Consider the following 16356-nt stretch of genomic DNA (forward strand, 5'->3'; position numbering starts at 1 on the left):
CTCGCCTCCCTGTAACTCTGCAGCATTCATGAGGGACAGCTGTTTACTGTTTACTGTTTTTATCTAGTTTCTATCTTTGATGCCATGTGCTTACGGCAGTGGTGGGCTTCCCGGAGATCTCCTTCAATCAAACGGTTTAGAATTGTACTCTAATCTCTCCATCCGTGGGCTTTCTGTTGATAAAGAGTTTTTGTAGCTTCACTGCAAAAAAAGGTGTCTAAAAACAAGATAAAAACACTAAATCTGAGGGAAATGATCTTGCTGCATGGACAGATAATTTCACTTGACAAGATTTCTAAAATTAAGATTGTTAAATCTAGAAATAAGCATGTTGAACACTAAAAATAAGAAACTAACTCTTACAACAATATCAATTATCTTACACTTCTAAATTTAAAGTTGTTTTTTATCTTTGAAAAAAAAAAGTTTTATTATGCAATAATATACAGTGACATAGACAGACAGGGAGTGAATATTAAACAACGACAATAATGGTACCCGTGTGTGTGTGCGTGTGTGTGTGTGTGTGTCAGTTATAGATCTAGCAGTTAAGTATTAATATATGATAATAATATTAAATTAATATAATAAATATTATGTGTCATTATTAGGCAGAGAAAGCGGTATTACTAAAATGTAAATAGAATAAATAAATTAATTAATTAAAATATATATATATATTACTTCATTATATTACTTAAGAAACAAATAATTGTCAGTGCACTCTGCTCGGGCCATTTCAACGCTGCTTGCAGCTTTAATTGATCTTGTTTTAAGAGTTAATTTCTTATTTTAAGCGTTCAACATGCTTATTTCTAGATTTAATTTAGATTTAATCATTTCCCTCAGATTTAGTGCTTTTATCTTGTTTTAGACACCCTTTTTTGCAGTGTTCTTATTGTGTTCAGCCGTGGCTGGTGTCACTACACGTGTAAGGAGTGTTGCGTTAATCTGATTAGACCAGATTATTAGTGTGTGCAAACGAAGTGATACTGACCTCGAATTGATCCGACCTTTCAGATAATAATGAATGAGATGCTTACTGGTGCTAATGCGGGGACATAAAATCCGAGAGGAATATTGGGAAGCTTCTGCCATTACAGCGGTCTGACAGAATAAATTAAAAATGGCTACGTTAAGAAGTAACAAGGCCCAGATATTTTTTCTTTCTGGGTTTCATGAGCGATCCTATTTTGGTGACCGTTTCCTGTGAACTTTCGATGCTCTTTCTTGGCACTGATTGCAGATAGCGCTTGTCTGTGAGGCAATGATTAACCCGCCGGGAAGAAAGAGGGATAATTAGAGATTCCTACTTGAGATTAAAAGGAAACTCACTTTTATGCCGAGACTGGAATTTAAAGTAAGAGGAGGCTGTGAAGTCAGAGCAGTCTGTCTTCACATCCCAGAGTTCACAGGTTCAAATCCAGAGCAGAGCAACATCCTCTCAAAACTCTATTTAACTGTGAAATCAACCAAATGTTTCTGCACATGGAATGGTTTTATTGTTGTGATTATGTGAGAAAGGTTGCAAAAAATAGACAAAGTAGAGAATAAGGCAGATGGTGAGAGTTGTGTAGGACGGGATGTACTGAACAGCAGAATGCCAACAGCTGACTGTACTTGGCACCAACACTGTGCCACATATGTGTGCATGCACATAAAACTTAAATTAGGAACTTAAATTGTGAAAAACATTTGATATTTTACCCTGATTCCAAAAAACCTGCACACTGTGTGAAACAAATCAAAACAAAAGGCATCAAATTCAGAATGACTGTATGTCTTTACACATTTCTTAGTTTGAGCATTAGATATCTTGTCTTTGTAATATATTTGAAGGTTGCAAAAGATTCAGTTTTGATCGGTTTTTAGATAGTGTCCCAACTTTTTTGGAATCAGGTTGTATAATGCACACCAGAAATACAGCCCTGGGGCCTCATGTATCAACGCATTGCGTACACTGTTTTTTTCCGCACACGCATGAAAAGTGAACTTGCCGTGAGAATGTGCGGACTGCTGCACAATCTTTCGAGGTGCCATGAGAATGTGCGGTGGCACCTATAACTTTTGTTTGGCAGAAACAACTGTCTTTTATGCTCTATTCAAAATGTGTTTCATGTCTCAACTCAAACTACACACAACTGGCTTTGTGTTTACAGTTTATAGCTCTCTGACAATGGAGGAAAATGCCGTTTTTCCGACCTTATTAACCCGTTTTAGACATGAGGGGGATAGATGATTTTTTTCATCTATTATTATATTTTAGATTTCACCTGTGTACTGCTGCTTACTTTTTTCCTGCCTCCACCTCGGAGATCACCACGTCCACCTCGTGCGCAGTGGCAGTACGTTGATTTCTCATTGTTTTGTCCATAATCAGCGGGCAGGCCGGCAATTTATAGTCATTTGCATGTCATCCGTATTCATTTGTGGGAGGAGCCAGGGCGTGGCTGGTGGCACATGCATGTTCGCTCAGTTCCACGCTGATTTAGCCTGGGTATACCCATACTGCCTTGCTCACTCACCTGCAGGCGGTCTAGCAACCAGGGCCGTTTCTTAGCCCTGTTTTAGGGATCCAATCACAGAACGGGGAGGGACGGCAAGATGATGACGCATACTACTCGGCACACGGAAGCTTGTAGTTTTGTAGTTTTCGTACGGATCCAACATGGCTGCAGCAGACGCGAAACTCTCTTTAGCTGTAGATGTTTTAAATAGTTTAGAGCGAAAGTTGATTTTAAAAGAAGAACAACGTTTGACTTTACACTCCTGTTTCACTGCGAGAACTGGAGAAGCAAAGCTGCAGCAACACTCTCTCACAGACACACACACACACACACCAACACTGCCGGTAGACTGTGAGCTGAAACTACAGAGCAACCAGAGTCAGAACATGCTGCAGAAAAACGTTGCAGAAGCAGAATTGAGCATTTTAGTCTCAAAGAGATGAGCTAGTACGGCTATGTAAACATTCATTTCTGTCGCTCTACATATGTCATCTGGTATAACTGATACGATTGGCTAAGAGCTACGTGCAGATGATTTTGATAGACATTCTTAGCGCCCAATAAACGGCTCTGGAGGATCGTAAACCACGCCTCCTCTACGGAGAAATGAATGGCTGGTTTCCAGACTAATCTCATTTGTGATTAGTCTGGTGTTAGCCAGGCTAACGCTGATTGGGAGGTATCACGGAAAGGTGCAGAATCTGGCATAAGCACAGTTTGATACATGTGGAGGTGAGTTTGCGTACATACTTTTCTAGTTTTGGGAGTACGCCATTTTTCAGTATGAAAGCTACGCACTCTTAGAAACATGAGGCCCCTGGAATTTTTTTAAGGGCGTTTTTTAACCTATAGTTTGTTTGATCTGTTCTGTATTAGTTGATGTAAACACAGATATATATTCAATATTGGTGTAAATGATGTCCGATATGCGCTGTTATGAAAACTTTTTCCCCCACAATATATCATTCAGAAAACGTAATGTAATTGAGAACTGGTGTTAGCTATTCATTATTTTAATTAATTAATGATGTTTATTAAGCTATACATTTTATTCCTATTAATTGGTCAGATGTGTCTGGGGTTTGGAGCAAAAAGAGAAGTTTACAGGAAGAAGACCCTGTGTTCTGGACTATGGAACTCTTTGAATGGACACTTGCAGTATTGCAGCAAAAAGTACTCCTGTGGTTCAAAAAGCATTTTCTCCACAGACTGAAACAGACTGAAATGACACATTCAACTGTTATGACTTTAACTAAGATCGCACCTTCCTGTGATTTGGATATTGTTCTTGTAGATATTGCAATTTTGATAGTTTGAGTTTACTGTACAGCTTAATTGTAATTGAAAGTGAAATTTACTTCACTTCACAAGTGCTGAATAATCAGATCTGTAAGCAGCACAGGGCTGAAAAACTATTAAGCAAAAAGAAATCATTAGCATTACAAAGTGTTCTTTAATAGCATTAAGGTGTCATTCCTACTGGTAGCTCTTATTTTTAGAACAGAAGAAATCATGATTCACAAATCTCACTCATCCTGTTCAGAGACAATAAAGAGAAAACAGAGTAAAACATCATCCAAGCTGCTCTATGTGTTCACATCCTCACTAGTGTGAGTGTGTGAGTGTGTGATAATGAATATTTCAGCATCTTCGCTGTGAAACGACACCACTGGAGTTCACAGCGACAGTGAGTGCTCACCACGGAAGGGAAAGTGACTTCATGAATGAGCTGCAGGTCTGTTTATTTTAAAGTGTGACCTCTGTGTGTGTGTGTGTGTGTGTGTGTGTAATCCTGTCTACTGCTGCTCTAACAATGCCACCGCTTAATCTTCAGATTATGAGCCAATCTCAGCCACACAACTAAACCCTCCCACACACACGCACACGCACGCACGCACGCACACACATTCTTGTACTTCTATCTTTGTGGGGGGCCTCATTGGAACAGTGAATTCCCTTGCAAGGTTATAATAGTTTTGGATTTTTCATTAGTTTTATTTTTCATTTTGTTGTGAATTTTTGTTGTTATTTTCAGTTCATTTTAATGAGTTTTCAGAGGGAGTTTCCTAGTTTTAGTTTAATAAAAACTAAGCTAAAACTAAAGCATTTCAAACAAATAAATACTAGTAATAGTTTTTTGTAATGGGGTATTTGTTGGGTGGGAGCTTAAAAGAGGTCACAGTAAATTTTGCCTTTATTGCCTTTGTCTTATCCATTTTCATTATGTATGAAAAAAGTTGACAAAGACGAAAACTAAGGACATTTACACTATAATTTTAGTTAGTTTTGTAACCACACAATACAGTTTAAGTTAATTATCATTATCATGTAACCTTAACCCTTAAAACAAAGTCTGAAATCTCAAACAAGTCTTTGAAGAAGTCAGGAGCGGCCGAAATGTCCTCACTTTGCAAAAATGTCCTCACTCTGTTGGTTAAAAACGTGTTCTGGTTCTCACTATGTAGGAAGTACAACAACACACACACACACACACGGCAAAGCATGGTGGGATACTTTATCCTGAGGGCAACTGGACAAGATGTGATGCCAAAATATACAGGCATAATGAAAGACAGTGTGTGTGTGTGTGTGTGTGTGTGTGTGTGTGTGTGTGTGTGTGTTTGTGTCTGTGTGTATAGGGAGACAAAACTGAATATTACAGCACACTGTACAATGTGTGTGTGAGTGTGAGAGAACAAAGACAAAGACTAACACACTCATCCATTCTCTTTTCCACTATCACACACACAAACACACACACACAGTTGTCCTACAAGACCAAACATCTGACACCCAAACACATTCATACAAGATGACACCACAGCACACACACAATTATTATATTATGGCTTTGTTTCGCTGTAAGATCACACACACACACACACACACACACACACACAAGTAGGCTTACAAAGGTGTTTGATACAGTATGACCTACATTTTTGACTTTTTTTCAAGCTTGAAAAAAGCTGTGTGTGTGTGTGTGTCGGTGAGAGAGAAAGAGAGAGAGATGCACATTCCTTGCATGGCTCACATAACATTCTTCATCAGTGTGTGTGTGTGTGTGTGTGTGTGTGTGTGTGTGTTCATATGGCTACATTGTGTGTAATTGTGTGTTCTCGCTGCACCCAGCCCACACTAATTGTCTTCATTCTGCAGCCCTAGAATTAGTCAGACCCCAAAAAAACCCAATAATTACTACTTCACCTACATGATGCCCACCCTGTGGCAGTGCAGTGGCAGGGAGACGTTTCCCATCAGCCCCGGGGGCTGGAAGCAAGTCCTCCTCTCAGATTTAGTTACATTCTGCTGCTTTTTACAGTTCGTACAAAGGAACTTCCTTAAAAAGAAACGATAAATAACTAACAGACAGCGCTGGGCATTTCTCACCAACAAAGAAGAGGAAGAGGAGAAGGATCATATTGAGCAACACACACGGACACACAACAAAACCCATGATCACACACACACACCCTGAGAATCATTTACACACACGTACATAATGCTTTCGTACATACAGTGCTTCATTCACTGAACATTCCAACAGAGACATAGATGGTCATACAGACACACAAAGAACAAGGACAGAAACATATAAAAAGATCTTAAATTCATTAAAAGATCAAAAGATACACAAAGAGATGCATGTGCAAACGCAGAAACACACACACGCACACACTCACACACACAGACACACACCTCTCTGATCAATAAAACATAGCACTTGTTGAAGTTACATAAACGGGAGAGAGAAAGAGAGAGAGGGAGAAAGAGAGAAGTAGCAAGCTGCTGGCCTGGTTGTCAATAGCAACAGTGTTTTGGAGGCTGATCATCAGTAAGAGCAGTTAGCGCTGTTGCAAAGCATGGTGGGATATCGCCATGCATTGCACCGCAGACGATGTTTTTGTGAGATACACTTTATAATACACACTGTAAAAAATGTTTGTAGAAATAACAGCAAAACACTGTCAAATTACATCAGAAATATGGCGTAAAATAAAAAATTGGATATCACCGTATTTTAATTACTGTAAATCAAAGAATAGCAAAACTTTTACTACTGTCATTAACTGCAGGAAACACACAGTTTTGTTGTAAAAATATAACATTTCCATGTAAAATAAATGTAGAAATACGATGATGTGTGAATGAATGACACAATTACCCTAAAAATAACGGGAATATTCAGTCTAAATTACAGTTTTTGCTGATATTTACATTTAAATTTACAGTAGAAAACCCACTCACTGTAATTTTTATTGTGAAGTTCTGGCAACCAAAGCTGCTGGTATGATACCGTAAATTAAACAGAATATTTTTTACAGTGTAGCTTAGTGTTATTATATATATATATATATATATATATATATATATATATACTTATACTACAGTTATGTTTGGCTTGCAGTATATGTGAGTAATATAGAGATGAGCACTTTTAAGTTGCTCTGGTTTGTCCACATGCCTCCTTGATTCTGACTGGCACTCCATAAGAACATTTCAGCTGTTTGTCTCACAGACCAGGACTCTAATGTCATCAACTGCATTTCACAGATTTCTCTAACAAGGATCATCTCTGATCCTGTTGCTTCAGTGTCTGCACGAGTAGGGCTGGGCGATATATCAATATAAAAGATATATCAATATATTTTTAAATGTGATATGGAATTAGACCATATTGCATATATCGATATAGTTCAATTTTTTTCTTTCTTTATATATAAATGCTGCCCTTACTAGGGTTTGACATATTTAGTTATTTTGTAATGTTCGTTATTCTTTTCTCATATGAATATATTTATTTCAGAAAAAGATTGGCCTATTTTATTTCATAGGCTACTTTTATTTAAGATGTTTTTTATTTTAAATGTGTACTTTATGGAGCTTTGATTTAAAAAAAAAAAAAGGTTCTCCTGTTGTTATACAGTATTTATGTTCACTTAAATAAATGGTTTCAATAAAGCTACTTGTGACATGTCATATTTGACTTTGACTGAACATTTGCTCTCACTTTGCGACAAAAATATCGAGATATATATCGTATATCAATATTCAGCCTAAATATATCGGGATGTGACTTTTGGTCCATATCGCCCAGCCCTATGCACAAGTTACAGGGACACTCCAATGATTTCACACTGGACTTCCATCAAGTTATCCATTAAGAAAATCTTGGAACCCACCGGCTGATTTAGCCACTGTGGGCAGTTCAAGGCTGGATTACAAAGCTCATGAACAGGATAAGATCACAACGGAGTGCTTGTTGGAGCAGCACAGCAGTTAGCTTCTGGGCAAAAAAAGTACATCTCTGGCATGCAGCGTTTCAGAAATATTTAAGATCGTTAAATTGTGTCTTATACAGCATCATTAACTTCTATAATGTCCAGTATGTCCGATTTTTCTCATCATCAATACAGTACACCCTATGCAATTAATTTTCCCCCTTTGAGATCAGTATTGGCCTCAAAATCCCACATTGGTCGGTCTCTAATCACTACAAACACTGTGAGAACTTTACTCAACTCACTGGTCAGATGTGTCTGGGCTGGAGCCAAAAGAGAGGTTTACAGGAAGAAGATTTTTTTTTTCATTTTGACTTTTTTCTTGTGACTTCAACTTTTTTCTCATTATTTTGACTATTTTTTCGTTATTTTTACTTTTTTCCATGATTTCGACTTTTTTTCTCATTTTAACATTTTTTTCATGATTTTGACTTTTTTCTTGCGACTTCGACTTCTTTCTTGTTGTTTTAACTTTTTCTTCATGGCTTCAACTTTTTTTCTCATTTTGACTTTTTTCTCAAACTTCACTCGACTCATTGGTCAGACGTGGTTTGGAGCAAAAAGAGAAGTTTACAGGAAGAAGCCCTGTGTTCTGGACTATGGAACTCTACAAATGGACACTCGCAGGATTGCAGCAAAAAGTACTCCTGTGGTTCAAAAAGCATTTTCTCCACAGACTGAAATGACACATTCAACTGTTTTGCCTTTGACTAAGATCGCACCTTCCTGTGACTTGGATATTGTACTCGTCCATATTGCTATTTACTTGTTTACTGTACAGCTAAGTTGTAATTTAAAGTGAAATTTACTTTTGGTTCATTAGGAAGGATTAAGTGCTGAACAATCAGATCTGTAAGCAGCACAGGGCTGAAAAACTATTTAGCAAAACGAAATCATTAGCATTACAAAGTGTTCTTTAATAGCATTAACGTGTCATTCCTGCTGGTAGCTCTTATTTTAACAACAGAAGAAATCATGATTCACAAATCTCACTCATCCTGTTCAGAGACAATAAAGAGAAAACATAGTGAAACATCATCCAAGCTGCTCTCTGTGTTCACATCCTCACTAGTGTGAGTCTGTGACTGTGTGATGATGAAAATAACTTCTATAATGTCCAATATGTCCGTACAGTGCACCCGATGCAATTAATTTTCCTATAGTATTCCATTAAACATTTTATTTTCCACATGCCACACATACAAGCGGAATACAAATGGAAACCAGAACGCCTCCAGTACCAAAACACTGTTCCGCTACCTACAAATTCTCTCTTTTTTTTTTGTGTGTGCCCACCACCACCACCCCCCCACTTTTGGAGGACTATTTTATTTATTTTTATTTACAGAACAAGAAAAGGTCAAACAACTTAAACAGAAAATAAGGTAAATAATAAAAAAAAAGAAATAGAAAGTAGATATTTACAACACCAGGTGTTGTTAACATTGATTTCTGATAGTTAACAAATATATTTTCTAAACGAAGGCCATGCAAATAACCTTACAAAAACAGTCCAGATAGAAAGATCTACCTATTGATTTAGACAGACAGACAGACAGACCGACCAATGGGGGAATTTAATGTAAATGCTATATATGCGTATGTGTGAGTGAGTGTGTGTGTAAGTGTGCGCGTACTTTGTATTTATAAGTTCTTGTATATATGTGTGGATATTAAATAAATAAAAAAATAGGTGTGTTGCAAAGTGTTGGGATCAGGCATTTGTAGAGGTTCATTTTTTAATAAATGTCAACCAAGTTTTGTTGAATCGGGGTATGTTGTGATTAATTGATGCTGACATTTTTTCCATTGAGATTTGATCTATTAACAAATTCTTGTGTGATGTTCAGTTTTTTCTTGTTTTCCAGTTTAGGAGGATTCTTTTCTTGGCGACAGCTAGGGCTGTAAACAGTGTAGTGATACTGTGATTATGTAATTGTATTGATGACATGTCTCCTAAGAGGCAGAGTTGAGGGGATAGTGGGATGCAGCAGTCTAATTTATGTGATAGATGATCTGTGACTTGCATCCAAAATGTTCTAATTGGTGTACAGTACCAGAAAGCATGTATGTAGTTGTCGGTGGTGTACTGTGTGCAATAAGTGCATTGATCTGATTCTGTCTTTAAATGCGGATATCCGTTTACAGAGATTACACAAGGGACAAAAATGAATGGTCCAAATCAAAGCAGTAAAGGCCAAGGCTTTCCACTGCAAATTTGCAGCCTCTACGCCTGTCTAGAAAACCCCCAATGACATCATCAGGGTTACTTTATCAAACTTATCAAAAAAATGTCTTCGAGAGGAACAGAATTTTTTTTCAACAGTCTCAAAGGAAGTCTTCACACTGTAAAAAATGTCTGTAGATTTTACGGTGAAAACTGCTAAACCATGACAGTAAAAGACCATAAAATGATCAATTAGTTAATTCAGTTTCAGTAACAATGAAACACCGTAACTGTATATATCAGCCAAAACAGTAATTTTTACATTTTCTTTTTGAAAAATAAATGACTCCACTGTAAAATATAATGGCACCTTGTTTGTAGCAAAAAATATACTGTAATATATATATACAAGCATCACTGTCATTTTTGCATTTATTTTTTGTAAAAAATACTTTCTCTCTACTTTTTTAAACACCATATCTCTAACAAAAATATACTGTAATATTTAATGGTAAAATCTTTAATTCATGCGGCATTTATAAAGCAATTTCTTGTCCATTATATGGCAGAACAGCGTTTCTTTTGATGGAAACACTTTTTATTTTTTACGGTAAAAAATGGAATAAAATGGCAATCTAAATGTGAAATCAACAGTGCCAATATCAATTTTATTAATATTAGAAACAGTTGCACCGTATTTATTACGGTAAAGTTCTGGCAACCACAGCTGCCGTTTTTTTACCGTAAAAGCAACAGGGGTTTTTTTTGTTTACAGTGCATGATAAACTGAGTGTGATATGTAAAACCGGTGGAATGCCCCTTTAACAGCACATGTAGAAGTTGACTATGAGCTTCTACCTTAAAACTCTCACTCTGACTTTACTCACTGTCTTTTGCTCCAACTGTAAGTTTCCAGCCAATCAGTGACAGGTCACATGGCACTTTAATTTCTCAAATCGAAACCAATCACACACCTCCAACCTAAACTCTGCTAGGAGACTCACTGTATCTATTCATATACACCAGTCCCAGGGGAAAAAGTGAGAAAGAGTGTGTGCACATGCTCTCAGCTCTCATGTATCCGGCTGTATGCGACATAATGCAGAGACAGATCAATAGCAGCGCTGCTATACGGCCCATAGACATGGGGAGGGGGCTGTCAGGGTAATTACTTTGTCCTCTGGGGGTGTATCACTCTCACAGCCAACAGCCTACATCTGAATATGGGTCAATACACACACTGATACACACTCGCACACAAATGAGCGTCCAGTCGTTCCAGATGAAGGCCAGTGGAAGTAAATCCAGGTCAAACAGGAAGTGGCAAAGAGCCTAAATGAACAGTAGGAGGTCGATAAGGCCGGTTATCATCTACTGATTCACACAGTGTGACAACATGCTATTATAATATCATGATTAACAACCGTCCTATACACACTGACTGTCATTTCTGATAAAATTAAGCATGTTTAGAAGCTTCAAGGCATGGGTCTCAAACTTTACCGTGTTGTGTGTGGAAGGTCCCTTTAATTCCTTTTTTTGTATTTTTTTAAAATAATTTTGTGTCTTTTTTTGGTCATTTTGTTTCTTTTTTTAAGTAATTTAGGTTTTTTTCTGTCATTTTGTGCATTTTTTTGGTCATTTTGTGTTTTTTTCAGTCATTTTGTGTTTTTTGTAATTTTGTGTCTTTTTTGGTCATTTTGTGTCTTTTTTTTAGTAATTTTGTGTCTTTTTCTGGTCATTTTGTGTCTTTTTTAAGTAATTTAGGTTTTTTCTGTCATTTTGTGTATTTTTTGGGTCATTTTCTGTTTTTTTCAGTCATTTTGTGTTTTTTTGTAATTTTGTGTCTTTTTTGGTCATTTTGTATCTTTTTATGATCATTGTGTGTCTTTTTTGTAATTTTGTGTCTTTTTCTGGTCATTTTGTGTCTTTTTAAGTAATTTTGTGTCTTTTTCTGGTCATTTTGTGTATTTTTTAAGTAATTTAGGGTTTTTTTCTGTCATTTTGTGTCTTTTTTTAGTATTTTGTGTATTTTTTTGGTCATTTTGACACTGCCTCCAGCAGCCCCCAGGTAATTGAGTTTGAGACCCCTGCTTTAAGGAGTTTTCACAGTTTATCTAACAATTTACTTATATCTCACTGTTTCCAGGGTGACAAAAGATGGCGCATTCACAATGTTTCAGATTTTAGGTCAGGTGGCCATAAAAAAAAGCCAAAGGCACTTCGAGCTAGATTATCAGAAGCACCAATACTTGGTTACTTTTTCAATACCATGTGTTTAAAATGATACAATCTCTGTTAATTATACATGTGATAATATCAAAAGTACCGAAGCTATTTAAAAGCATAACAGATGTATAATCAGATTTTCCACCCAAGGCGTAGATGAATCAACAGGGAAGAAAATCAACTGTGTGCTGGTTTGTGTTCAGTTACTTTTCTGTACCAGTCCTGTCTGCAGGTTGGTAATAAATAAAAAAAAGACAAAACATACAATTTTCCATGCCTGGGAATCTTATTTCTGCCGTGGTATCAAAAAAGGTATCAAGTAGCTTATCATTGTTTGTAGAGCTGCAACAATTATTCGATTAATCGAACAAAAATCAATTATTAAATTAATCGTCAACTATTTTGATAATCAAATAATTGGTTTGAGCAGTTTTTTTAAAGACAATAAGTCCAAATTCTCTGATTTCAGCTTCTTCAATGTGAATATTTCAGTTTTTTTTGTTCCTTTATGACAATAAGGAAAGGAACTCTTTGGTTTGTGGACAAAACAAGAGATTTGAGGACGTCATCTTGTGGTTTGGGAAACACTGATTGATATTTTTCAACATTTTATTGAGCAAACAACAAATCGATTAATCGTCTAAATAATCGACAGATTAATCGATAATGAAAATAATCATTAGTTGCAGCCCTAATTTTTTGTACTGGTACTGAATCAAACATTAAAATCCTGGTATCGTGACCGCCTTACGTCAAACAACAGAAATGCAAATGTTTTTAGATTTATATTATGTAATGTCAGGAAAAGTGTGTGTTAAAGTACATCTTTTTTATATAAGCAAATGCCAGAAGTAATTAAATATCCAGATTTCTACTATGAAAATATAACATTTGCAGCTTTAAGTGTGAAAGGAAAAACTCACTGTACATGGTGATAAGTACAGTCCAGTGTGGGCATAATGAATCTCTGTTTGTAGGCAAAGATTAATGATAAAGTAGGGCTGTGCGATATAAAAGATATATCGAGAGAGTTCTAATTTGCATTGTGATCCTTGCTCCAGGCAAGCTGCTGCTTTTATTCAAGATCATTTTTTAATATAAATGTACACTTTACGGAGCTTTGATTTTTTTTTTTTTTTTTTATAAAGGTACTCCTGTTGTTATACAGTATTTATGTTAATTTAAATAAAAGGTTTCAATAAAACTACTTGTGACATGTCATATTTGGCTTTGACTGTGACTGAACATTTGCTCTCACTTTGCGATAAAAATATCAGGATATATATCGTATATCGATATTCAGCCTAAATATATCAGGATATGACTTTTGGTCCATATCGCCCAGCCCTACCAAGGCGTACATGAATTAACAAGGAAGAAAATCAACTGTGTGCTGGTTTGTGTTCAGTTACTTTATCTGTACTAGTCCTGTCTACAGGTTGGTAATACATTTTAAAAAAGACAAAACATACTATTTTCCTTGCCTGAGAATATTATTTCTGCCGTGGTATCAATAGTACTGAAACAAACATATGAAAATATAACCTTTGCTGCTTTAAATGTGAAAGGAAAATCTCAATGGCGTTAGTACAGTCCAGTGTGGGCATAATGAATCTCTGCTTGTAGGCAAAGATTAATGATAAAGCTGTTTCAAATAGCTAGAAAAGTTATGTAATGTATTTAAATGTGTCTGCAGTTTTACATATTGACTTTACAGTAGCATGGATTGTTGGTAGCTGAGGAGATGTTGTAATGACATTCCTGCATTAGGCTGCTGCTGTTTGTTGCTGGTCCAGAAATCACCAATACTGCAGGAATGTTCTTCTCTCTTATATTTGATGTTAGCACTCATATTCTAGCAGTTTGTCTGTGATCTTTCTACAATATGCCTCTAACATTTACAATAGGGTTCCTGTCGCCTGGCTGCCAATATGTAAACAAACCAGACTATTTGCAGCCAGTATAACGAAGTAAGAGGTTTAAAATATGCACCAGGCGCGAATCTACCAGTCCCATGTGTAAAGGGTGAAACAGACGGTAGCTGTAAAATGTGATATACAGCTAGAGTCTGTCTGAATTATTCTTCTGCTGCCGTTTCCTCTGTGTTGACATTTCACCACAGCACTGTTCAGTCTTCGTCCGAAGCGGTCAGACAGAGTGGAACGTCACGGAGTCCATTATCGGACAGAGTGGAGCAAGAAATGACATTTGAGCCAATTTACCTGAAAATGGTGAATTCGGTCGTTTCAAGCCGACTCTCCGGAGCAGCCAGGCCCGGATGCCCTCCTCCGCTTTATCCGCCCACTGAAGTAGCCTAAAACACAGCTCCGTCTGTCTTCACTTTCGGTTCCAAACGCTCCGTTAGAAAAATAAATATCCTCCGAAACACGCAGAGAAATATGAGGGGTGTGAGGACGGAGAGCTGCAGACCGAACCCCCAAAATGTCGTTTGAGTGGCGGTGAAAGCAGTTTAAAGAGGCTGGAGGAGGATCTGCTGTCGACAGAGGAGACGGGAGGGGTGCGAGCTGGCGTCCGTCAAGTACCACACTGTGGTTCATAACGTGGCTTCCTGTGGCTTTTCAAAATAAAGCTAGTTTCTTCAATTCTTTAAAGTCACTTGCATTCATGTGCTGTTGGTCCTTCTAACTTGTGTGTGTGTGTGTGTGTGTGTGTGTGTGTGTATGTGTATATGTATATATATATATGTGTGTGTGTGTGTGTGTGTGTGTGTGTGTGTCTGTGTGTGTGTGTCTGTGTGTTTATGTATATCTATATATGTGTATATGTATATCTATATATGTGTATGTGTACATGTATGTATGTATGTATATATTTTCTTCATTATTGTTTTTTTATTTTTGCAGTTTTAACCATGCTTGTTCTGTCAAAGCACTTTGTGAACACTGTTTTTAAAAATGCTATATAAATAAAGGTATTATTATTATTGTTATTATTATTATTATTATTATTATTATTATTATTGTTATTATTATTATTATTATTATTATTATTATTATTATATACGGATTTTCAAAACAAAAGCAATAATGACGCATTTCGCAGTTCAAGTAGCGGTATTTAAAATAAAAGACACATTAATAACAAATGTCATATATGCACACATATATTCTCAAGGTTGTACGTTGACATATAGAATTTAATCCGAAAATCAACGAGCTTCCGCTCTCATGCTGGAAAACTGTAGTTATCTTGACGAAGATTAGGGAAGCGGTAGGAAATGCAGATAAACGAAACAATGGTATCTTCATTTGAATAGGTTTTCTTTCTACTGTTTCTTTTGTAACTCATTCACTTATAACATTGCAACACTTGAATTGCAAGCTTTTCAGTGGCCTAACAATGCATCATTGTAGAAATGTTTCAAAAAGTCAGTCTTTATTGAAATTATGCAGGTAGTCCATGGTTTACACCTACTTAATGAAGACAATAAAACAGTAAAAACTTTCATAATTTAGATATTTACGATATTACACAACTTAAACGTTTTTAAAATGTCTGATGTACTTCATGTTATAGTTAATTTATTCCAAAATAGCCTATATGCTCAAATAAAAATAATTAATTAAAAAATAAAATTATCTTTGAAATTATTAGTCGGTGGTTTTCCTGCTGTCAATTTACAACAATACTCTAAGATTAACCACAGACTGTACATAAAAAAGATAAAATAATCATAATATAGAAAAAATAACACGGGAAAAGTTGTGTTATCAGAGAGTTGTGAATATTTAATATCTCCTTCCTGATTAATTTGAAATTGGTGATTATTAATATCAGTAGCCTTCATCTGTGTGAAAAGCAGAAACAAAAACGACATATATACATATCACATAATGCGCAACAACTAATAACATAACTAGCACTAAGTTACATTTTTGGTGGTGTGGCGCCTCTTGGTGGATAAAATATGCAACTACTACAATTAATTCTATTGAACACAGGTATTACAGATTGTAAATAAATCTGAATGAGGAATATTATTCAAATGGTTTATTTATCAATGATGTTGCTATATGAACATTTTCTGTTAAGATTTAGTGGAAATACCTCATAATTCTCTGGCTGTTTAAATGTTTAATCACAAAAAAATATATACAGTCATGGAAAAAATGATTAGACCACCATTGTTTTCTTCAATGTATTGTTAATT

At 36.1% G+C, this 16356-nt stretch overlaps 1 protein-coding gene across 2 annotated transcripts in view; it reads right to left on the bottom strand.

Moving 5' to 3' along the window:
- Positions 1–14835, bottom strand: part of cdk17 (cyclin dependent kinase 17) — a 78349-nt gene extending 63514 nt beyond the window's left edge. The window contains exon 1 of one of the 2 annotated variants that reach the window (XM_059326230.1): positions 14408–14834. The gene's annotated coding sequence lies outside the window, so the exon portion shown is untranslated. Of the gene's footprint in view, positions 1–14407 lie in introns of both variants that reach the window. The other variant, XM_059326229.1, reaches the window with a different exon arrangement.
- Positions 14836–16356: the final 1521 nt, after the last annotated feature.

The sequence above is a fragment of the Centropristis striata genome, chromosome 22 (genome assembly GCF_030273125.1).
Source record: "Centropristis striata isolate RG_2023a ecotype Rhode Island chromosome 22, C.striata_1.0, whole genome shotgun sequence".
NCBI lineage: Eukaryota > Metazoa > Chordata > Actinopteri > Perciformes > Serranidae > Centropristis > Centropristis striata.